This window comes from Beta vulgaris, chromosome 9 (genome assembly GCF_026745355.1).
Source record: "Beta vulgaris subsp. vulgaris cultivar EL10 chromosome 9, EL10.2, whole genome shotgun sequence".
Classification (NCBI taxonomy): domain Eukaryota; kingdom Viridiplantae; phylum Streptophyta; class Magnoliopsida; order Caryophyllales; family Amaranthaceae; genus Beta; species Beta vulgaris.
Genome location: NC_079210.1, coordinates 3203842 through 3213657, shown reverse-complemented (window position 1 = coordinate 3213657; position 9816 = coordinate 3203842). Strand labels below are relative to the sequence as shown.

The following is a 9816-nucleotide window of genomic DNA, read 5'->3' as shown; positions in this document are numbered from 1 at the left end:
CCTGGCGCTCTGATATTTCAGGTTGAAAATAATTATTCTCTTCAGGTTGATAACATTGGGTATAATCAGGCACATAAGACTCATTAGGGTAATGAGAATATTCAAAAGAATTCATGCACAGATTTTGTAAATTTTGACAATCATATGATGCATCATAAACATAATCATTCGCATTATAATACCCAGAATAATCATATTGCCCTTGATAATTAGAAAAAACATCCCCATCTGAACTATACTTATACGACTCCATAACAACACACTAAAACAGAGAGAGGAAAAAGATTATTCACAAAAGGAAGAAAAAAAATATATACAGTTTAGTATCACCAACAATAAAAACTAAATAAAACAATACCGTCTCCCCGGCAACGGCGCCAAAATTTGATAGGTTGTCGTACACCAGTCAAAAATAATTCCTACAAAACCTTCTAACAATGTAGTAGGGTAAGTAGGGTCGAATCCACAGAGAGATGGTCGTTTTAATCTAACTTCTAATATATGGAGAAACTAAACAAGATCAGAAATATGTGAATTAAGGTTCTAAACTAATAAATAAAGAAAATCAAACTAAAAAGGATCTAGGGTAATGGTTCACCATGTTTATAACTATAATATATCAAAATATCATCAATAGTTCAATCAATCAGATATCTAGAGCACGGATTAATCCTTGGTCAGGCATTAACACTCTCAAATCAACATATGCTAGTACGGTCGCTCAACATAATCAGATTTGCTAATTGTAGGTAAGCCTCTAAAGAGTACTATCTCTCGATCTATGACTCGATATTAACAATATTTAATCAAACAATTGATCAGGTTGCAAGATTAACAATAAAACACTAATCAATTAGAGATATCAATAACTAATCAAACCATAAATAAATATCAATCAAATCATAGCATATAAACATGGATTCCCAAAACCCTAGAAATAAAAACTACTCTATCATGAAATAAATAATGAAATCTAAATCTACAAAGAAAAGCATAATCAAAGAAATCAAAGAAAGAAACTAAAAGAAATCATGAATTAATGAAGGAGATGAAAAATAGGGTTTACTACAAAAAACTAGAGAGAAAGAGGAGAGAAAACTAAAACCTAAGAGAATGAAAAATAACGTGAAAGGGGAGGAGAGAGAAAAAGAATGAAAAACCTCTCTAAATAATATTCTTTAACCTAATATGACTAGGAAAATAATTTACAAGATAAGGAAAGTCTTAAATAAAACATTAATAGGCGGATTAGTGATCCGCGCGTACGCGTGGCAGATTCCAGCAAAAACAGTGTAATCTTCCGGAAGGCATAACTCCTTGACTAGAAGTCTCCTCGGGGCGTGCCACCTATCGTTGGAAAGATCTTCAAGTCTAGTTTCTAAATCTGCTGGAATTACTCGATTTTAAGGAGCACATCAAAAGTTGTGATCAAAAGAGTAGACATGACTCCTTTTTCACATTTCTTCTAATGATTTTCCGTTTCGTCTTTGCTCAAACTCGTACTATGACATATCCATATGATCCTTATTCATTGTAACTCCTTTCCAAGTGCTCCTAATCCTCAAGTTTAGCTAATCATACACCAAATACGTCTTCAATGCCTGAAATTCACCAAAAACAAGAAAACATACCGAATAGGAGTAGAAGAGTATAACTTAAGAATATAATGCAATAATGAACCTAAATATGAAACTAAATGCTCTAAAATGCAACCTAAATGCACCTAAAAACTATATATAAATATGACTTATCAGCCCCTTAAAAGATCTGTCCCTTGTAGGTAAGATCTGCATCTAACTCAATAAATGTTAATATAGGTACAAAGATGACTTGTTCAGAAATAATTCAAAAGTTGACTTAATTTGAAAAGATTGTGCAAAGGTTGATTTATTTGAGACAATTTTTCCTACAAAATTGGAGAAATGTAGATTTAAATTTCTATTCTTCTGATGCATGAATCATTTTCGGAGCATTGAAAGTAAAACACAAACCCATACTTATATAAGAATTACGAAGAAAAAGGCCCATTAATACAAAGGGAAACCTATCTGTTATACAAAGCTGATTTGAGATGACATTGAAGAACACATTCCAGCCCACTAAAAGGTACCTTAAAGAACACATATTAGTGAAACATGCACACATATAAAATCCACATGTTGAACCCAACAAAACACCCTTTCGATGGACGATGAGTGTGCTCCAAATCAAACCAATGATTCAACAGTCAAAGCCCTTCGTTCATCATACCAATTGCATATTTAGTCATCGTTTAGTATATATGAAAATTTAATTTTCATGGAAAGTTTCAATTTCTAGGAAGTTATTTTCCTTCTCTAATTGCTAGGTAATTGACTAGGCAACTATAACTAACAATATCATCCTCGTATTGTGACTAATTGTCTATTGTATTTAGCGGAAAAAACGTGATTGCGTTTGCGGTAAGGGTCACATTTTCGCGAGAACGGTCCATAACGGTCAATTAGAACGTTTCGCAGCCGTTGCGGCGTGAATTTTTTTGGTAAAATTCACATAATTGGCAACTTAATTTTGTTTTATGTTTTTTCTTTATATTGTGTCTAATAGTATTATTATAAATACACTGTTTGAGATATTAATATATTTTAAATATATTTATATATAAAAACGTTGTTATTTATGGAAAACCATAAAGGATGAAGAAGAAGCGAAAAAAATAGGCCCATGACCAATACATCTAACTTAAACTGAAAATTTAAATCTTACCTGATCATTAAATCTCAATTTCAATCAAAACCCCTCAATTAATTTCTTTGACATACTTCTTTTAAACCCTAAATTAGATCCCACTTTCATAGAAACCCTAATATGGGTGTGACACCGAGGGATGCAATTGACAACCACTAGGTCGTCAGTCAAGGAAGAATATGCCGGCAAGAGATGTCGGTCGGTTCTAGAACCATATCTGCTGGTGTAAGTTTCTTAGGTAAGTTCGCTTCTCCAACTCATATATCCATCTTTTCTCCTTCTCTCTCTTCTTTTTTGTTTTATTACTCCATAGTCTGTACTAATTGGTCATAGTGAACGCAGGGTGTCTATGGTTATCCCGTGAAGAGTTTTCTCCTTTTTCTCTTTTCTTTTATAAAACCTTTTTTCATAGTAATTTATTTTATAACTGTAACTTTTTAAAAACCTTACTTTTCTCCTCCATCTATTCAAGAATTCGACGCTTGTCTATTTTCCCAGAGTTTTTGAATTGGGTATTCTGTAAAAACAAAGGATTTTTTTTTTTTGAAAAAAGAAAGGATAGATTATCCAGTTTACTTATTGATTAATGAGTATTATAGTTTACTTATTGATTGGTTCTGAACGACCAATTCCGTGGATTTTTCCTGATCAGTAGATTGCTTTATTTTCTTTTGTTGCTTTTTGAGTTGCCGGATTATTTAGGTTAGTGGTCTAGTTAGGTCTTGTTTGACTTGTTCTTTTAGAATTGGGCATAAAAGAAACAAAGAAAAATGTGCAGTGAGATTGCCTCAATTAGGATTTGAAGTTCCAATGAGACAGTACAAATAGTTCAAATAATTAATCAAAAAGCTATAGAAACTAGTCATCTCCCCGACAACGGTGCCAATCTCCTAAAGTCAAACAAGACCTAACTAGACCACTAACCTAAATAAAGTGGCAAGCAAGGATCATTCTTCCTCAAGGACTAAGGAAAATCAAAATGTTTTAACTAATTAATAAGCTAGACCGAAAAAAGAGTGAGGAGGTGTCAACTACCAACTAAAGTCTATTAAACTAACTACCAAAGAACAAATAGGATAGGGAAAGGGATCCAAAACCAACCAATTATGATTTAGGCAATTAGAAGGGTGAAATATGAAGGAGAAACTCAAGCAACTAATTGAGGTTATTGACTCTTAACTAGCTTTAAGCACTCTCTCAAGGGTGCATAAGACTACCTAGATCAATTTACAACGATTTCAACAACTCTGTCGTACCGCTAAGTATCAAGGGGTCACTCCTGATCAATTGAAGGTCATGGTATTTGAGTTTTCTTTGAAAGACAAAGCGCGAACTCGGTTGAATAATGTCACAGAAACTGAATGGAGTGTTATTTCTGAAGCATTAGTGAAAGAGTATTACCTCCTACCAAAACTACAAAAATCAGACTTAAACTTACTACCTTCCACCAAGAACCTGATGAGACACTGAAAGAAGCATGGAATAGGTTCAAAGACCTGTAGAGAGAATGCCCACACCACAACCTTGATAAGTGGTTCATTACCCAAGTATTCTACAGTGGTATGCAACCCCATATTAAGAGTACAATTGACTCATGTGTAGGGGGTGTTTTCCTAGATAAGGAGGTGGATGAAGGATATGATTTTCTGGCCAACTTAGCAACAAATGATCATAGTTCTTCCAGAACTATTACGAAGAAAAAGTTTGATGCTGATGCATATGCACTATTGTCTTCACAAGTACCCCAGTTCAGCATGAAGATTGATGCACTGAAATCTTCGGAGTAAAGTACTCCTCCTATGAGTATCAACGCGATGTCTTCCATGGCACCTATCACCTTTTCCTACTGTGAGGTGTGTGGCATTCAAGTCCACTTTGGTCATGATTATTCCTACAATCAACCTGACTCGAATCAGATGGAGTATGCAAATGCTTTTCAGTAGAGTCCTCCGCACAACCCCTACCCCAAACAACATGGCACAACCGTCTTGGTCATCCTGACGACTAATCTTTAAGTTTTCTTAGGAGTAGTAATTTCATCGAATATAATAAGGAGCATGCTCCAAGTTTTGTTATACTTGCCTTATTGGAAAACACACTAGACTTCCTTTTACTACATCTCATACTACTACTTATTGTGCTTTTGATATTATTCATGCTGATTGTGGACCTCTCCAACACGGAATAGTGATGGATACACATATTATTTAGTTTTGCTTGATGATTTTACTCACTATGTGCGGACTATTCCTCTGAAATATAAATCTGAAACCTAGCCATCCTTTGTCAATTTCTAACACTATGTTATGACCCAATTTCAACGCCCTATTAAAGCATTGCAGAGTGGTCATGGTCGGGAATTTGATAATGACGCCTTCATTATTTTGCATTCAAAATGGTATTGTTTTCAAATATTCATGCCCTCATACATCCTCTGAAAATGGCATAGTTAAACATATGATCCGCACAATAAATAATGTCATTCGCTAACTTCTATTCCATCCTTCAACCCCCTCCTCTTACTTAGTTTATGCTCAAAAGACCGCCACATACCTTCTCAACATTTTTCCTACAAAAGCGTTCATACCATCTTATAACGATTGCCGCATTTTTGGTTTATGTTTTCCAAATCTCACGGTTACCTCTTAAAACAAACTTGCCCCTCGCTCCACACCTTGCGTTTTTTGGGGTGTCCTCATAACCACCGTGGCTACAGGTGTATTGATCTTGCTATAAATAAAACAATCATCTCCCTCCATGTGATATTTGAAGATTTTAATTTTCCTTTTGCAAATCATCAAAATTTACCTTTATCTCGCTATGATTTCCTTTGCTTTGATGATACTCCCCCTTTCTCACCCATATCCTCATGCGTCAGTCCCAATCCCCTGCACCATCTCCTCCTCACGCCAAGTCCAATGTCAATTCTCACCCCCTCCCTCTACTGCATCTCCTAAGACAAACCCTAGGCCCACGCGGCCAGCTCTAACATCCCAATCCCCTCCTCTACTCCAGCGCATACCCATCTGCTTGATTTATCTTTTGACCAAACCCCCTCTTCAGCCCAACAGAGGTACACCCCTCCTCCTCAACGTGGTCACCCCCTGCAACTCACTAGACCACCCCTTCCCTCCCCACGCATAACTAGAAGTCACCATGGGATTTTTAAACCAAGTCCTAAATATGGTCTAACTATTTTACCCTTCGGCCTAACCCTATATCGGCCTGCTTTGCCCAAAAAACACAAACAAGCCTCGTCTGACCTAAATTGAAATGCGGTTATGAATGATAAATATGATGCTATAATTAAAACAGGGACATGGGAATTAGTACCTAGGCCTCCAGGGGTGAATATTGTTAATTGCATGTGGTTTTTTCGTCATAAAGAAAAATCTAATGATGAACTTGAAAGGCACAAAACTCTTCTTGTTTGTGATGGCATGTCTCAGGAAATTGGTGTAGATTGTGATGAATTTTTTTGTCATGTTGTCAAACCATATACCATCCAGAATGTACTTGGTTTGGCCATGGCTCGCAAGTGGTCTATTCATCAACTTGATGTCAAAATGCCTTTCTTCATGGTGATCTCAAGGACATTGTTTATATGCATTAACCTCCGGGGTTTGTTGATGGAAAGCCCCTTATCATGTCTGCAGGCTCATAAAGGCTTTATATGGGTTAAAAGAAGCACCTTGTGCCTGGTATCAGCGATTTGTTGCACATGGGATTTGTTATTACTAAAAGTGACTCTTCTTTGTTCACCTACAGTCAGGGCCCTGATAGAGCATACTATTACTATATGTAGATGACATCATTTTTTATGAGAGCGCATGATTACTTATTTACAAACTGAGTTCCCGATGTCTGACTTGTGACATTTGAGTTATTTTTTGGGTGTTACTGTTTCCCGCTGTAACACCCTCAAAATCCATACACGTCTAAACTACGTTGCATCGACTTTGTGAGTGTTACCGCCACGGTGAAACGCAAAGCTTATCGAAATTAAAACATTAACTTACTCTTTATTATGAAAACTAAATTGCAGCGGAAATAAAATGTTAACTTAACTACAACTCGGGAATCACCATTGAACCCTTTTCATTTAAAATCATTAAATAAGTAAATCATAAACAAAACTCTAGAAAGTTCAACCAAAATACTTTAAAAGTTTATAAACCAAAGAGTATCCCATATATGTCCGAACTCATGCAGCATCATCATCATAACTAATTTTCTCCCCATTGAAATATCAATGATTCATAACATGTCAACAAGCAAATACAAATAACAAACGATCAGCTATGCTGAGTACGTACTTAAACAATTAAATAATACACTAAGCATAATAAAGATAATAGGAATGATTCCTAGACATGATACTACGAGAGTATTACATTTTGTTGCTTTTATAAGTTAATTGGCAACGAACGATCACTGTCATCTTTCTAGAATCATACGGGCTACTTAATCCTTAATAGACAACTTGGTCTAGTTGATGAAATATAAATGCGGTTTCGTTCTGCTTCACACCCATCACCTTAGTATGCATACCCCTAAGATCAGACGGAACCTTCCGCCTACTTGAGTTATCAAAATTTATAAGGACACTACTGTAGTCACAGTAGGCCTGCGTATGAGTGTAGAACAAGTCCCACACTCCCCCATTGTTCACTACTTGTAGGGATTCTAACTACAAGTTTTATCGCCAACTATCCTTCTTAGTGATACTCATTCATACAACATTTGACATATAATCATTTAATTTTCCTTTTTAGGTACATTGCTTAAGCCTTTAATAGGAAACCTCTTGTAACATCCTTGCTACAACAATTAATTATAAGATTCTAATTCAATTCTCGTTTCATGCTTGTGATACGATAGAGCTAATTACGCATTCCAATAAGAATTCATTCCAACTCACAAGTTATAAAACAAGGAAATACATTCAGATTTTCAATCGATTTCATGTTACCAAACAATCTCATCAATCATAACCATACGATAGTTCCCTATCATCATTCTAGGTTCCGATGAAAGAATTCATAACTTAAACATGATACTAACGTATCTAAGTGAACTAGTATGCGTACGTATCTTGTAAAGGAGAATCTTCGCTAACAACTTAAAACGTTCCGCCTATGAAATTGGGACCTGATCGAATAATAACAGTATTTCAGGGCTAAGTCCTTGATATTATTAATTAAAAAAATCAGCTTATCTAACTATGTAAAACATAGTGTTTCGAATAATAAAAATAATCAATCTTGTTGTTTTAACTTTCTGTTCATAATCTTTATCGAAACTAACATATTTAGGAACTAATAATAAAGTGTTTGTAAATCCGATTTCCTATAACTTATATTATACTTGTTCATAACAACAAAAACCTAAACTAGTATATGTAAGTATTATAAAATCAGAGTTGAGAAATAAAATCATCCTAAGAATTAATAGTATAAACATAAATCTTATTTCTTTTAACTTAAAATATGCTTTGTTTACAACAACAAAACTTAAACAGTTATATATACAAGTATTATAAAAATCAAATTTGAGAAATAAAGTTATCATATGAACTAAAAATATAATTATAAATATGATTTCTTTTACTTATTCTATACTTTGTTTATAATCACAAATATTAATCAAAGATTCATAAGAATTATGAAATCAAAATTTACATTTAAATTACATAGGAAAGAAGATAATTTTTATTTTTAGAGAGGTTATCGGACCCACTGAGTACGCACGGACTCCAGCGACCACTGTCTCGACTTACTAGGATTTGTTTTTCCAAATCAAATTCCTATTTCTTATTTTATTTATTTGGAAACAAAACAAAACCGAATTATAGTGTAGTTAGGTAAAAAAAAAATTAGGTTGTATAGTTAAATTATAACTGTAAACTTACCCAAATTATATTTCTCTGTGAATAATATTATTCGTTTAATAAAATTACTTTCAAACTTATTCTTTACATTTTCTTATTTATAAAGAATAACTCCCAAAAATACGGAGTATTACAGACTCCCCCCTAAAGGAAGTTTCATCCCGAAACTTTGAGGTAGTCAGTCTTAACGACGATCTTTTTGCATTTCTAATTAAGTCACAATATTTCACAAGCGCTTTCTAATTTTCGCAAGTCACATAAGCGATAAATACACATAAATAACAGACTCAACATACTTCGATAAACTTTAGTGTGGAAGCGCGAAATCCATACTATTATAAATCTGATTTTTTTACTTATTCTATACTTTGTTTATAATCACAAACAAGATACATAAGAATTATGAAATCAGAATTTACAATTAAATTAAGTAGGAAAGAAGAGAATTTTTATTTTTAGAAAGGTTACTGGACCCACTCGCCGGCAATAACCACCGACGACTAGGGATGGAAATGGATCGGATTCGGGGCGGGTGGAACATCACCCGCATCCACCACCCGCAATTGTTTACTCCACCCGCATCCATCCATCCTTCATCCATCGGATGAAACGGATGGGTCGGGTGCTAAACGGGTGATGATATTTAGTATATTTTTAAAAGAAATTAGTGACATAATATAAAATAATTATATCAAAAACATAAAATATAAGTAATTTACATGTAAAATTTAATAATTGGGTAATGAGTTGAATGTTAAACGGGTGATGGATCGGGTGACGGATGAAAAAATTCTCACCCACCACCCACTTTCCATCCATTTAAATTCGGGTTTTCATCCATTTAAAATATCGGGTTAAGCGGGTGATAGATCATCCGTCACCCATTTCCATCCTTACCGACGACAACGCACGAACTCCGGCGACCACTGCCTCCCGCCTCACACCACACGCACCACTTCGTATGACCACAACTCCCACTCGACCCCCTCAAGTCTCGCACGAAACCCTTCCAGCAGCACTGCCCTACACTCGCGTGACACGACCTGCTGGAGTAGTGAATAAGGTTTTTTTTCTTTTTGTTTCTTATTTATAGCATGAGAAACCTAGCTTTACTAGGATTTTGTTTTCCATATCAAATTCCTATTTCTTATCTTATTTATTTGAAAAACAAAACAAAACTGAATTATAGTATAGTTAGG

At 34.8% G+C, this 9816-nt stretch overlaps 1 long non-coding RNA gene and 1 other non-coding gene across 2 annotated transcripts in view; both read right to left on the bottom strand.

The window, feature by feature from the left end:
- Nucleotides 1-1015: 1015 nt before the first annotated feature.
- Nucleotides 1016-9816, bottom strand: part of LOC130589973 (uncharacterized) — an 82118-nt gene continuing 73317 nt past the window's right edge. Inside the window, exon 2 of the long non-coding RNA XR_008967488.1 lies at nt 1016-1160. This is a non-coding gene — a long non-coding RNA (uncharacterized LOC130589973). The remainder of the gene's footprint in view (nt 1161-9816) is intronic.
- On the bottom strand, nt 4146-4252 carry LOC125493903 (small nucleolar RNA R71). Its single transcript, XR_007270229.1, has one exon. It is a non-coding gene; the product is annotated as a small nucleolar RNA R71 (small nucleolar RNA).